The sequence below is a fragment of the Ambystoma mexicanum genome, chromosome 4q (genome assembly GCF_040938575.1).
Source record: "Ambystoma mexicanum isolate Mex_15411 chromosome 4q, UKY_AmexF1_1, whole genome shotgun sequence".
Lineage (NCBI taxonomy): Eukaryota > Metazoa > Chordata > Amphibia > Caudata > Ambystomatidae > Ambystoma > Ambystoma mexicanum.
Window position 1 is genome coordinate 716,002,489 of NC_090928.1, and position 13,938 is coordinate 716,016,426.

Sequence of the window (13,938 nt, forward strand, 5' to 3'; positions counted from 1 at the left end):
CAATCGGCAGCGCAGCCGCTGAGATATGACAATACAAAGGCTACCTTGGTCTGATCATTAGGGAAGGCCCCAGGTCTGCATAGGAAGTGCAAACGACACTGATTCATGAATACGGCGAATCGTTTGGGGTCCCCAGCAAAGCGTTCGGGTGGGGCCAGCGGCATGTTTCCAGGTAGATTAATCTGCACAGGGTTACTGGAAACCACAGTAGCGGGGTTCCCTCCGGAACCGGGTAAAGGAGTTTGCCCAGCTTGACCTTGCAAAAGCTGTCTGGCCAGGTCATCAGTTCTTTCCTTTGATATTATTAATTCCCTCCTGAGGACATTAGTCTCTTGACGAGCGGCATGTACTTCGGCCCGTAATTCCCCCAGTAATTGGGCCAACTGATCAGTCTCAGAACTTTCCATAGCACCTGGGTGGAAATTTGTAGGAAGGCTTCCCGCTCTGTAACGCTCACCTGACTCCCACGGAGGCGCTGGCCTGGTTCGCGCTGCTGTGACCTCTTCTAAGGTGATGCGCAGGGTTCGGAAGACGAACTGGACGGGGCCCCCAAATCTGGCTTGTCTGGCTCGCAGAAGTATCCTTCTGTAGGCGAAAATAGGGGATTCACTGTCTGCGGGGTAATGCAATCAGCCTCCCACTTTCCCCTCTCACCCTCCTCGAAACCCTTCTGTGATTCCTCGTAGCGTCTCACCTTAGGGTCTGGAAGGACGAGCTCTCCATCCTGCTTCTGATGCAGGGGCGCGTTGGTATCCAGTTACTTCACTGGATTTTCGGATTGGTGAGAACCAAACTTGCTTGGCTTCCAGGTAAGTTTTTTGATAAGAGGTTCCCCTTGTGTCCATGCATTAATGTACTAATGCTAGTGTCTTTTTCCCCATAGGGGCCGGGGTACGGAATGCCGGGGAACAGGTACCGACCCGAGATGAGAGGTGAAATCCTTGTAGAGATCAGGTAAGTCTTTAATGAGCGTTTTTTTTGGTAATGTCTTTTCATTCGCTCATTAACGTTGATGTCTCTTTTTCCCCTTAGGGGCCGGGGCCCGGAAATGCCAGGATGCGGCGCGGACCCGAAATGAAGAGGGAATGAATCAACAGGTAAGTCTTAACATGGAGATTTAGCTTTCCTTATTCCCTTCTCTCTCTCACCTTTTGTTCTGGTCTTTTTCTCCCTAGGCGCTGGGGCGTGACTGCGAATCCGGATGATCGCTGCTGAACATGGAGGCGCCCAGTAAAGGTGAGTGGAATGCGGCGCTGCAGCGATCGACGCGATGAGCTTTTAAATAAAAGTCTTCCTTTTCAGGATTGTCGGCGAGATGTCTCCGGGATGCGGATTTAGCAGGTAAGGACTTTTCCTTCTTCTGTTCTCTTCTTCCAAAGGGCCCCTATATGGGGTTGCTGGGTCCTTCCTTGGGGACTGGATGTCCGCTTTCGGGGACGCAGGGCTTGAACCGGCTCCCCGGGAGCGGGCATCATGACAAAGCCTCAATTAAATCTGAATTCTGAATTCTTATACTTGTAACACTGAATGTGACTTTATAACTATAATGAGGATACCTCATTGACTTAATCGTTAATCATACAAAGTTTGTATGATTCTTGATAAAGACAAAACAACACTATTTAATATTATGTTTGAGTTCTGGGTTCCCGGACTGTGGGTGAACCACATAATAAAATATATTGACAATCACCTGGACTGTTGTCCCCCAAGGAGTGCTTCATAGGGCCACCGTGTAGCAACACACGGTTCTGTTCTCCACACCATAACACCATAACATCTTTGACTCCACACTCTCCTTCTCTCCTCACATCTCTGACATCTCTAACAAGTCACACTACCAGCTGCACCTCCTCAGAGGTATTCTACCTTTCCTCTCCTTCCCCCAGAAGCTCACTGTCTCCAGAGCTCTGGTTCTCTCTAGGCTGGACTACTGCAACAGCCTCTTTCTAAATCTGCCGTCCTCTACTCTCCGCCCTCTGCAACTCATCCAAAACAGGACTGTGAGGCTTTTCCTTGGCCTCAAGCCCACAGAATGTATCTGTGCAGGACTGAAATCTTTGCACTGGCTCCCAGTGGCTGCGAGGATCAAGTTAAAAACCCTCTGCATTGTCCACAAGGCCTTCTAGGGCATGGGGCCTCAATACTTTCAACTCTCTCTTCCTAAATATCTTCCTTCTCAAGCTCTTCGCTCATCCGCCTCCAACTCCCTCAGGGTCAGTCGCTTCTCCAAGCAACAAGTTGGTTTTAGATCTCTTTCTTCGGCTGGGGCTTCCCTCTGGAACAGCCTCCCTGCCTCCCTGAAACTTGAGGAGAACCATCTCCGGTTCCGGAAGCACCTCAAAACCTTTCTCTTTGCTTCTGCTTTTTCTCCTCCTCTCCCCTGCTGACCTCCTGGCGGACTCAGATTCTGCACTGGTGTCCTGGCCACCCTCTGATCCCGGGCCCAGGTCTCTCCCCCACCAGTCACACACTCCTGCACTGCCTGCCTGGCATCCCTCACACTTTGGGACTGTTCTGTCTCCCTTCAGTCCCACCACCAGCACTCGACACCTGGCTGCACCCACCTTTGCACTTGCCACCTGCTGGCCGTTACTTTACTCATTGTTATTTTATTCCCATGTACTGTACTTTCCCCCTTCCCCTTTCCCATGAACTTGCGTGATCTGAATGACACCTGGCCTAGTATGATCGTTGTCTGTCCTCCCTTTGTTCCCCCTCCCTTGCCTCGTCATGCCTTGAAACACTTGTGTATAGGCGCATTATAAATGCCATATCATATCATATCATAACTGCCATTCATACTAGACGGGCGGTATGTAAGGGTAAGGTGAGTGCCATAGGGCAATGCATGTGTTATTGCACACCAATATGTATCAATACGCTTATGTGTCTGAACATCTAGTGCACTTAGAGAAGTGTCTCACAACTGTTTACCTGCAATCATTTGTAATGTTTGTATTTATCATTATTTTTTTATGCAGTACGCTTTTTTTTTCTTCCCAATAACTCAATTTCAGAATACTTCCATATTACAAACACATTATACTCCCACTACATTATGGAGAATTACTTTACACAAATTGCTACTTTGGTCATTCTAGCGATACCACATTACCTATAATTACAATACACATGCTAGTACTGTAGTCATTGTGCCCAGTGCGCACATTCTGGGGGGCATCTAGCCACTGACCACAACACAATTAACTGTATAACAAGTACGTATCATACACGGTCAACTAATAAAACTCACCCCCGGCCCCAACAATCCAAATTATGTCCACAGACACGAAAATTGACCGTAGAGCCGGCAGCATTTCCAAACCCTTTTTTCGCCTATAAAAACAGCACTACATTACCTTCACTCCACTTGCCTACTATTTCTACACCCTCTTTCAGCCATCACATAACCTCAAATATCTTTCCTAAATTGTCCGTTCAGAGCGCTGTCCGCGAAGTACCCCGCAGGCAGCTACTGCACCCGCCTGGCCTTTCTTAACCTTCAAATATAGCCCCATATCATCTTTTTTCCACTCACCCACCTTTCCCAGCCCGTCCTTCCACCACCAAATGACCCAAAATGTGTTTTCCAGACGTTTTCCCCTCAAAGCTGTCCACGGTCTGCTGCGACTGTCTGCGGATCTAGCATGGCAGGTGTATCCCAAAAATCTGACGCACCATCCAATCAGCGAGTGCGTTCGATGTCCACGAATATCAGGCCTGCCTCTGGGCCAATCGGAGGCCCGTCCGCTGACCGAAGAAGGAAGTCAGTTCATTGACCGAACCCAGATATTACAATTTTTGGTGGCTTTAAAAAAGAAATTGGTTGGATTTCCACAAAATTAACAAAAACCTTATTTGGGGCCAAGCCACCGCTCCGTGGAGAAAGTGATAAAGGGAAACAAGTAACTGAGGGAGGTTTGGGGTAAAAACAACTCAAGACGATGATCGTCGAGATATTAAGTAATTGACTTGAGGACAGGAGCCAAGCAATTGAGAAACTGTCAGACGAGGATCGTCACAGTAGAGAAACCCAGTGTCCTGTGTCATAGCACATAAAAGAAGGAGTCATATCTAGAGTCCCATTAGCAGATGACGTAGGCACAGACTCATTTAAAGACTTTTCTAAAGAGACCGATTCACATCCCAATCAGGGTATTTTTTTAGGGGCAGGGATAAGTCTCGAGGATTGCAGACTGAGATATCTGTGGCCGGTCGAGTATGTCAGTGTGTTTGTGTGTTTTATGTATTGTATAAATGTATATGTGGTGAAGAAATATTAGATGAATTAAGAAACGTGAAAAGGGAAAAATGAGATTTAAGAGTTAATTATTTATTTGTGGAAATTAAATTGATAGTGTTTAGTGAAATAAGTAGATTGGAATAAAACGGGATATAAAGGGTTTGGAGCTGCAACGATTGGTGCACGCTCATATTATATTATTTTTATGTAAACTTATTTTTGAAAAAGTGCAAAGTGAAAAGGTGAGTATTGACAGTCATGTGTGACCAGTCAAAATGGAGTATATTACTCCACTTACACATCTATGAAAGCAGTTGCCAAAACACGCACCTAAGCTTAAACAGTACACTGCGGAATGAGTTATGGGCATGGCAGACAAGATGTTCATGCCATGGCCACAAGGGGGATCATTTTCAAAGGCAGTTTTGCAACACATGACGACATATTTGAACGCAGCATACACGGGAAAAACATTACACAAAAGGCTAGCGCACTTAGCGCTCTGGAAAATGTACCAGGAGGTAAGAGAAGAGCCGCCTCCTGAAGACTGGATACTTAACATATGCAAAGAGTGAGGTGAGGAGCCTTCTTCTCCCCCCGCCATGCCTGAAGTAAAAGGCGATAGTATATAAAATGATGGAGTGTACCCATTAGGAGAACTTAAGGCAGTGTCAGGGTACAGCAATCCGGCATATGAGTCGCCTGTGCATAGCAGCGAGGGTACAGAGGAAATTCCTGAAAGAGATGTGATCTCTTAAGTCCTGAGGGACAATGAGAAAAAGGACAAGGAGAGAAGTGACCAACCAAGTACATCCTTAGATATAGGAAGAGAAATAAAGAGATGGAAAGGAGAAACAGATAAGGCTGATGCGGTTGCGCTCATACAGAACAAATGAATGGGTGGCCAGATTTTGCTCAAACTTGATGGTAAGAGCATTGAGGAAGTAAGGCAAAGGGAAGATCAAGACAAACAAGACAAAAACGATAGGGAGAGAGAGGAACGATTGAAAGAAGATGGGGCAAGAAGGAAAGATAGACAAAGACGGGAACAGTTGTATCAGGATGAACAACTGTAAAAGCAGGAAAGGGCAGAAGAACAGATGAAATATGACAACAAACAGACTGCAATCAAAGAACGTGACAGGCTAGAAAGAAAGAGAGAGGAACAGGAACAACAAAAATTAAGGGATAAAAGGATACAAAGACATAGAAATAAAGAAATACCAAGGGAAAATGAGAGAAGAGATATGAAAAGAAAGGAAAAAGAAAGGGAGAGAGAAGAAGCAAGGAAGCAAACAGAGGTTGATGATGAAATACAACGAAAGAGAAGGCAGAGAGCATGCGACATTGAGCATGTAGGAAAATAATTAATGGATCCTAATCCAGTAGTAGCATGGGAGGATATAGAAGAATTCTTCCCAGCACATGAACTGATGCTAGGTCCATCTAGAGCAAATATAGAGGATGAGTTCAACTCTAGAAGCATTGGGGACGCAAACAATAAAGTCTATCATGAGATGAGGACTAAGCAGGAATCTAAGGCAAAGGGTAAAAGCAATCAACTCGAGAGTACGCAGTTATTCATCAGAGAGGGAGGCCCATGTAGTTTCGAGCCTAAAGAACTGTCTTTAGACAGACTAACTCTGAATAGAGACGAAGAGGAGGGAAGCCATACACATTAGAGACAAGATATGTCAGATGAAGACATAGAAACCTTCCGAGGGGAGGAGGGAGGTAACACATGTGATCCCGAGGGAGGTTCTCCAATGGATAGAGAAGTAAGATGGTCTGATAGAGATCAACCCAAATCGAGGACATCAGAATCCCTGGCGTGACTAGCTCGACCTAGAGGGAGATCCCATAGTGAAAGGCAGGACTCGCCATCGTATGTGAGCAGGTTAAGATCGCTGCCAGGAAGAAAGTGGTGAGGAACCATTGTCCCTGCTATGGACAAACAGACAATGGGGGATGAATGTGAGTTTGGGAAATCACAGTTTCCCTTGTTAGAAAAAGGAGGAGTCAGACCACAATATATACCATGGCCACAGATGGATAAGGACAATTTAAGGTGCAAACTCCAGAGTTTAACTTCTGGTGCTGGGAAATAGATATATGAGTTAGCAAAAATGACAGGAGGAAACACGTTAGCTATAGGAGACATTAAAGGTCTTCTAGCGGCTGTGCTTGGGGAGAGAGCAGACAATGTTTGGTCGAGAGCAGGATATCCCAGCGTCACTATGCAGAATACGGCTCACGATGGAGCACCGTTTAATAAATGTAGGCAACTGTAAAAATGTAGGTAGCTGTAAAAATATCTATTTCTTTATATGTATAAAGGTTTGCAGGCTTTGAGAACTCCCAATGTTTTCAGTTAATGCCCTGTGCAATTCAATTATTCGCTGAGGATCACACACTTTGGTTAAGCAGAGTGCTAAAAACCCCTTGTTTTATGCCCGGTCTCTAGGTGACTGTTGTCATACATCGCACAACCCCAACTAACCGAATTTAAACAGCACGTAAAATGGAAAACAAATGACCAGTTTCAAAAATAAAATATGCCCATAGCGAAAATCAAATTCTGGCACCCATGAATAAATGCACAGCAAGTGAACGTATATCTTAAAGTGAATTATAAAAAGGTAGTTCAGTAGGCCTACTCCTTAGATGAAAGTGCGCAAGACAAAATAGCATTGGACTTTTAAAAAGAGTAATAACACCAGAAAAATAACCCGAGAGAGGAATGTTCCAATAAATATACTGCTAAAGTATAAAAGGTGCTCACTTTTTTTGTTTTTAACAAGTTTATTTTAAACCTGCAGTGCAACAGGAGAATTACAAGCTGCCATGACATACCAAATAACTGAAGGATATTGATGATAAGGCTTAACCAATTACAATCTCGAAGCCTCAAAATCCAACTCACCTCTCTCCCACTCTCAGGTCAAGCCGCTCCTTGACTCAATAGTGCAGGCGCATCTGTGGATCAGTCTGGGCCCGATAGCAGCGCCAATCTAGCTAGGCGAGGTTTGAAAGTCAGTGGCGGTAAGTTCCTATCATATTCCAAAAGCGGCGGCCAAATGTCTGTGTACCGGTGTAGGAGGCCTGCTTTAGCTGCCGTCACTTTTTCTGCAATAAAAATGTCTCAGAGTTTAAGCCATCATAAAATCAGGGAAGGGCCCTTAGTAGTTTTCCAAGGACGGGCAATCGAGATTCTTCCTGCCAGTTGAAGTTGGGTAAGGAGTTTAGATTTTTTCCCCGATCTTCGATAGTTCTCCGGCTCTCTAGGGATACTCACATGAGTGATGTCTTCTATAGCACAGAGGCATTGGTCCAAGACTGTTAGCACGGTGGGACAAGTCCACCACATATGGAGGTACGTGCCAAGCTTGCCACACCTGAGCCTGCACTGAGGATCAAGGGATTGGTTGAATCTATGCAGGTGATTGGGGGAATAGTACCAATGCGGGAGGAGTTTATGGGCATATTCCTGATTGGTAATACAAAAGGATGAGGAGTGAGTCCGGGACCAGATATCGACCCATGTTTGATCTTCGAGAGGGTGTCCCAGATCGGCGAGCGAGGATATCATCTTGCAGCAGTTTATAAAGAGTAGATATTTTCCCCCTACGTGGGAGTTCTTTCAGAGTAAGTTCCAATGGGGCGGGGGCTTGAGTGGCCGCTTGTCAGGTCTGTGGGTGAGAGCACCAGTGTCGGAGCTGGGAATAGGAGAACCTTTCTGCCTCTGTTAGGTGGAAGGCCATTTTACATTGTTCAAAAGATCAAGGTTGGCCATTCTCATATGGTTGTCCCAGGAATGCGAGTCCCCCCACCCTCAAATTCCTGAAGTGACTAGGATGGGCCCCCGGAGAAAAGGCAGGGTTGTGAAAGATTGGGGAGAGGGGGCTCTTCCCACAAGGGATGTTTTTGTATTTTAGTGCCCAGTCCCTCACGTTAAGGGTGTGCTTGGTGGAAGCTACGATCCCTGCCCAGGTCTTCTGCATCGGCGATGGGATGTGTGGGAGAAATCGAAGGGGTAATGCGAGACGGGACAGTTTTTAGTTCCATCTATTTTGGGGGCCCAGTGGTCCCATCGCAAGCCTGTACACGTGCTAATTGGGAGGCTACACAGTATTTACGTAGGACAGGGACCCCTAAGCCTCCCCATCGGGGACTGTGCATCATATCTTTCTGGGAGATTCTCGCCTTCTGACCTCTCCATATGAACCCCAGCATCTGCCTCTGCATTCGCCTAAGGAGGGGAGGTGGGATCGGCGTTGGTAGGGTGGACCAAGCATAGAGGAAGCAGGGAGGAGATTTATCATGCAGGTGGAGATCCTTTCAATGAGAGAGACCATTGTTCAATGTCCTCCTCTAGCTCCTTGAAGAGAGGGGGAAAGTTTGCTGTATATACATCTTTGGGACCTCCAAATATGGGATGGACTTCTCACACGAGTGGATCGGGCATAGGGGCCTGAGAGTCTCCCGTTCCTCCGCCTCCATGCCCACTCCCAGTGCTGTCGATTTCCCATAGTTAACGACAAATCCCGAGACCATCCAAAACCTATGTTCCAGAAGGGCTGCATTGAGGGATGGGCAGATATCAGTGATAGACAGCAGAACATCGTCAGCATAGAGCTAGATGTTGTGTTGAGTGATGCCGACAGGAAGGCCTTTGATATTTGGGTATAATCGGATCCGCTGGGTGAGAGGCTCCATCACTAGGGCAAATAAGATGGGGGACAGTGGGCATCCCTTTCTAGTCCCACATGACAAGGAAATTGGGTCCAAAAGGTTATGATTAAACTGGAGAAGGGCCTTTGGGGACTTATAGTTGGCCAAGATCAATTTACAGAGGTATGGGCCCAAGTGGAAAGCTTCCAGGATGAGTCGCAGGAAGGTCCAATCTACCTTATCAAAGGACTCGGTGGCATCCATCAGCAGGAGGGCCAGTTTATGGGCATCTTGAGATGCAATATCTACTAGGTTTATAGCTTGACATATGTTGTCTCCGGTTGACGTATGCATTATAAACCCTGTTTGGTCTGGTTCAATCATCACGCGCAGAAAGGAGGCCAGGTGGTTAGCCAGAACTTTAGAGTAAATATTGCCATCAATTTTAAGTAGGGAAATGGGCCTGTATGAGGTATTTTCCCTGGGATCTTTGCCTGGTTTAAGTGTAAGCACCGTTATGGATTCTTGCATGGATAGGGTGATAGAGCCAGAGGCACCAAATAAGTTAAAAAGGGACGTTAGCGGGGCTACCAGCTGGGGGCTAAATAATTTATAAAACCTCATCGTAAATCCATCGGGGCCCTGGGCTCTTGGTTTTAAGGATTTAATGGTGGCCTCCACCTCCTCACCTGTGATCGGGGTGTCTAATCTGTCTCTGTAGACTCCTGAAGATACTTTGTCTATTATGCCACTGTTATGCTTGAGCTAAAACATGGCGCTGATGCGCAGTGCATTCTGGGGCACTCAGAGCTATAAGGGATATTTATTCCATGCCTCAGTGAAAACTGCACTTGCTTTGCTAAAAGACATGCTTTCAATGTTATTCGTTGCTGGGCCTGGTATGCAGGCCTCAATCAAGGACATTGTGCTGGAAAAGCTGGTTTTGTTATGTCTTGCTCAGGATGAGTTATGGGATTGTTTTCTGTGGTGCTTTAGAAGAGGGAAGCTTTGCTTCTTGGGGGTTACTGTCGGTTGACCCGGCCGGCAACCAACGGTCACTCAGCAATGCGCAAGCGCTAATGCCAGAATCTTCGAGAAATTGCAACCCCTTTTTGAGGAGGGCATATATGGGAAGCTCTGGAATGGTCAGGTGGAAAAAAAACACAAAGACCTCAGTCGGAGGGGGGACGCCTTGTTCCGACCTTCCTGTGGGCTGTTGTGCTCTCTGCCTGGCTGTTACCGGGGTCTTCCAGCCGCTTCTAGCGAGATGATGGTGATGTACTTTCTTTTGAATTCTCTATCTTTTCTGTGATTTATTTCTGTTTTATCACTGTTTGCTTCTTATCTATGAATAAATAGCCATATAAGTGCACATTATTTTGCTAACTGTGTATCTGGTTGTGAGTTATTGCTCCATCTACCTGCATTCAAAGTATTTTCTTTGCTCTGCAAATGTACTAGTGATAAATAATTGTCTGTGCACTCTTCGCGAGCAATACATTTTGGCGCTCTGAGCAGGGTTTTTGTGATTAATTGTTTCCAAATATTAAAGAATCTATTTGAATGCAGATAGGCTTTGCTTTCATTGCAAGCGAAAGTTTGTTTTCATTTGGCAGTGAGTGTTGGACTGTGTTCATTTTTTTTTTGTGTGTGCGTGGCTGCGCGAGTGATTGTAGTGTGGAAAGAAAAAAATGTAAAGAGGTTTTGCAAATTACTGTAATGATGAATAGTTTGTTCAGGTAAAAGGGTGTTCCCGCTGGTGGTGAACCTGAGGTTATGATTCCAGGTTGGGCTAAAAGCCCATATGATAAATGTCCCCAGGTGTGGGCGTACAGAGCGGGTCTGAGCGAAACATGGAACTCTAGTTTGGGAGAAGCTGCTCCGTCAGAAGTAATGCTTTGTTTACAGCAGATTTCAGTAGAAAGGGGATGGGAATGCATTGCATTGGGCAGGCGGGGGTCTTTCCTCCTGCATGCCTATAGGAAAATGCATCCAAAAACTGTGGAAATGACAGAGAATATTTTACAATTGGAAAAAGAGTTAGCTGCCAAGCAGCAAATAGCTTTGATGCAGGAAATTCAATTGAAACTTTTTAAAGACAAAGCTGGTAAGTATCAAGCTGTGGCAGAGCGGGCCGCGGTTAGGGTAGCTCGCTATAAGTATAAAAAGAGGCGAGGGGGTCAACCAAAGGAAAGTGGCAACTGTGATCGCTACTGCAGGTGTGGATTGGGACCCTGATAAGTGGGATGGAGACATTTATGACTCAACAAGCCCAGAGAGTAGCTCGGCAAATTAGTCTGATTCTAAGGCAGAACAGAAGCAAAAGACAGTGGCAGTGAAGCCGGTTAGGAGACGGCGTGCCAGACCCCACCTGCAGAATCCTGCGGGTGGGGTTGTGGATTTAACCACGTTGGAAGATTACACCCAGTGGGAGGTTAGGGAAATCATTACTCGTTTGAGGCAAAAGTCAGGGGAACCTTTACTGACATGGACGGTGAGATTGCTAGATGGGGGCGCCGCAGGGTTGTTGGTAGATTCCACAGACTCACTGTGCTTTTTGCCTTTGTCAACTGACACTAATGTACAGGAGGTCTTAAGGGCAGGGCTGCCCCCTGATGACAATGGGCAAGATTCACAGGTGTCTTTGTTGCACCTAGCAGCCCAGGCATGTAACCGTAAGTACCCAATTACCACAAATTGGCCTAGCGAGGAAAAGAAGTGGTACACTTTGAAAGAGGCGATTCAAAAGGTCAGAGAGCATGCTATGAAGGAGGAAATTCATGTAGATGCTCCAGGACACATGGGGGCCGTGCCGCTTTCAGTTTCAACCAGGAATATGGTGATCATAACTGCACCGCCAGCATACAAAAGTGTCATTATGACTTTGCTCGTAGGTATGACGGGCAAACCCACTGATGAAGTAGTGGATGCCATCCGGCAATTGGCAGACTTAGGGGAGTGGGACAAGAGTGATGACAAGCCCCGAGAGAGAGAGGGGCGTAGTGAGAGAAGAACTGAAGGCAGAAGGCAAGATAGTAGAGACTCCCGAGAGTCCAGAAAGGACATGTTTTTGGCTTTGTTAAAAGATGGTGTGCCAAGAGAAGAAATTGCTGGCATTGAAACCAGGGTAATGTATGAACTATACAAAAAGAGAGGGCTTGTAGCCAAAGAGCGCTATAAACAGGTTAGGAAACAGGTAGTGACTAAGCCACAGAGGGACACCTCACCTCCCGCCCCTCCTGAGGAAGAACAGGAAGAAGGGCCTATGGGGACACCTTCCCCGTACCAGCCAACATATGCTGATTTGAGGAAGGCGGTGAGTGCAATGTTAGAGGCAGAGTCAGGTTACACTCATTCAAAATTTCACTATGGTTATGGCCAAGCCCTGGCAGCGTCCGCTCACATAAAAGTTGATAGGCGGCCCCACGTTAATGTTAAGATTTTTTGGGGGCCGGGAAATACACAAGGGGTGCGAGCATTAATAGACACTGGGGCGGAGGCCTCTCTGATTCATGGAAATCCAACACGATTCAAAGGCAGACACTTTACCATTACCGGGCTAGGGGGGAAGGAGACCCCCACAGTACAAACAGAAGTGGATATGAAAATAGGCAATTTGACTAGGAAGAAATGCCAAGTGTTGATTGTCCCGATACCCGAGTATATAATTGGCTTTGACATTCTAGAAGGATTGACCTTGGGACTTGGAGGTAAAACGTATCAGTTTGGGGTGAGTGCATTGACCTGTACACCCACTACCGTAGGCAAATCGAAGATGCCCCCAGTGCAGGTGCCTCTGGCGACCAAGCGGGTAGTGATGAAGCAATGCCGCATTCCCGGGGGGCACAAGGACATTTCAGACACCATCAAAGAGTACGTAGAGGCGGGTGTGTTACGCCCTATTACTACCGCGTGAAACAACCCACTCTGGCCTGTCAAAAAAGGGGACAGCTCTTGGAGGATGACGTTGGATTACCGCAAATTAAACAAAAACACTCCTCCCTTGGTGCCCGCAGTCCCAGATGCCATTACCTTGATTGAGAATGTCCAAAAGTTTGAGGTGACCTGGTATGCAGTGGTAGATTTAGCCAATGCATTTTTCTCTGTGCCAATTGCTGAAGAGTGCCAATAACAGTTTCCATTTTCTTGGAGCGGGCGTCAGTACACCTTCACAAGGTTACCTATGGGGTACATACATAGCCCGACCATCTGTCACCGGCTGGTGGCAGAGCACTTAGACAAGATACCGTGTGAACCTGACATACAAATCTCTCATTATATTGATGATATTTTGATTCAGGGTAAGGATGAGCGCAGTGTGCAAAACCAGTTAGAAGTCATTATGGAAGGATTGAAGAAGGAAGAGTGGGAGATTAACCCGAACAAAATCCAAGGGCCAGCTGAGACAGTGATATTCCTAGGGATTCAGTGGCATAATGGGCATCGCGAGATGGTGCCGAAGGCCCGACAGAAAATTCTTGAGTTCACCACTCCATTGAACAAAAAGCAAGCTCAGCAGTTCATAGGGATGTTTGGGTTTTGGAGACAGCACATTCCCCATTTAGGGCAGATACTGGCGCCCCTCTACAAAGTGACCCGAAACAAATATGAGTTTCAGTGGGGGGAGGAGCAGCAAAAAGCTTTTGATTTGGCGAAAGACACTGTGCAGCAGGTGCCTGATCTACGGCCATTGAAGGAAGGCGAAGTGGAATTGAATGTGTCTGTGCAAGACAATTACGCCAACTGGAGTGTGTGGCAGAAACAGGACAGGAAACGTGTGCCATTGGGGTTTTGGAGTCGTAAGTTGCCCGATGCTGGTAACTCATACACTCCGTTCGAGAAGCAGTTGCCGGCATGTTATTGGGCCCTGGTCGATACTGATGAAATGACAGTGGGGCATGATGTGTTGATGAGGCCTGAAATCCCAATTATGCAATGGGTGCTGAGGTCTCCTAAAACACACAGAATAGGACACGCTCAAGAAGCCAGCATAATCAAATGGAAATTGTACATTCAAGACA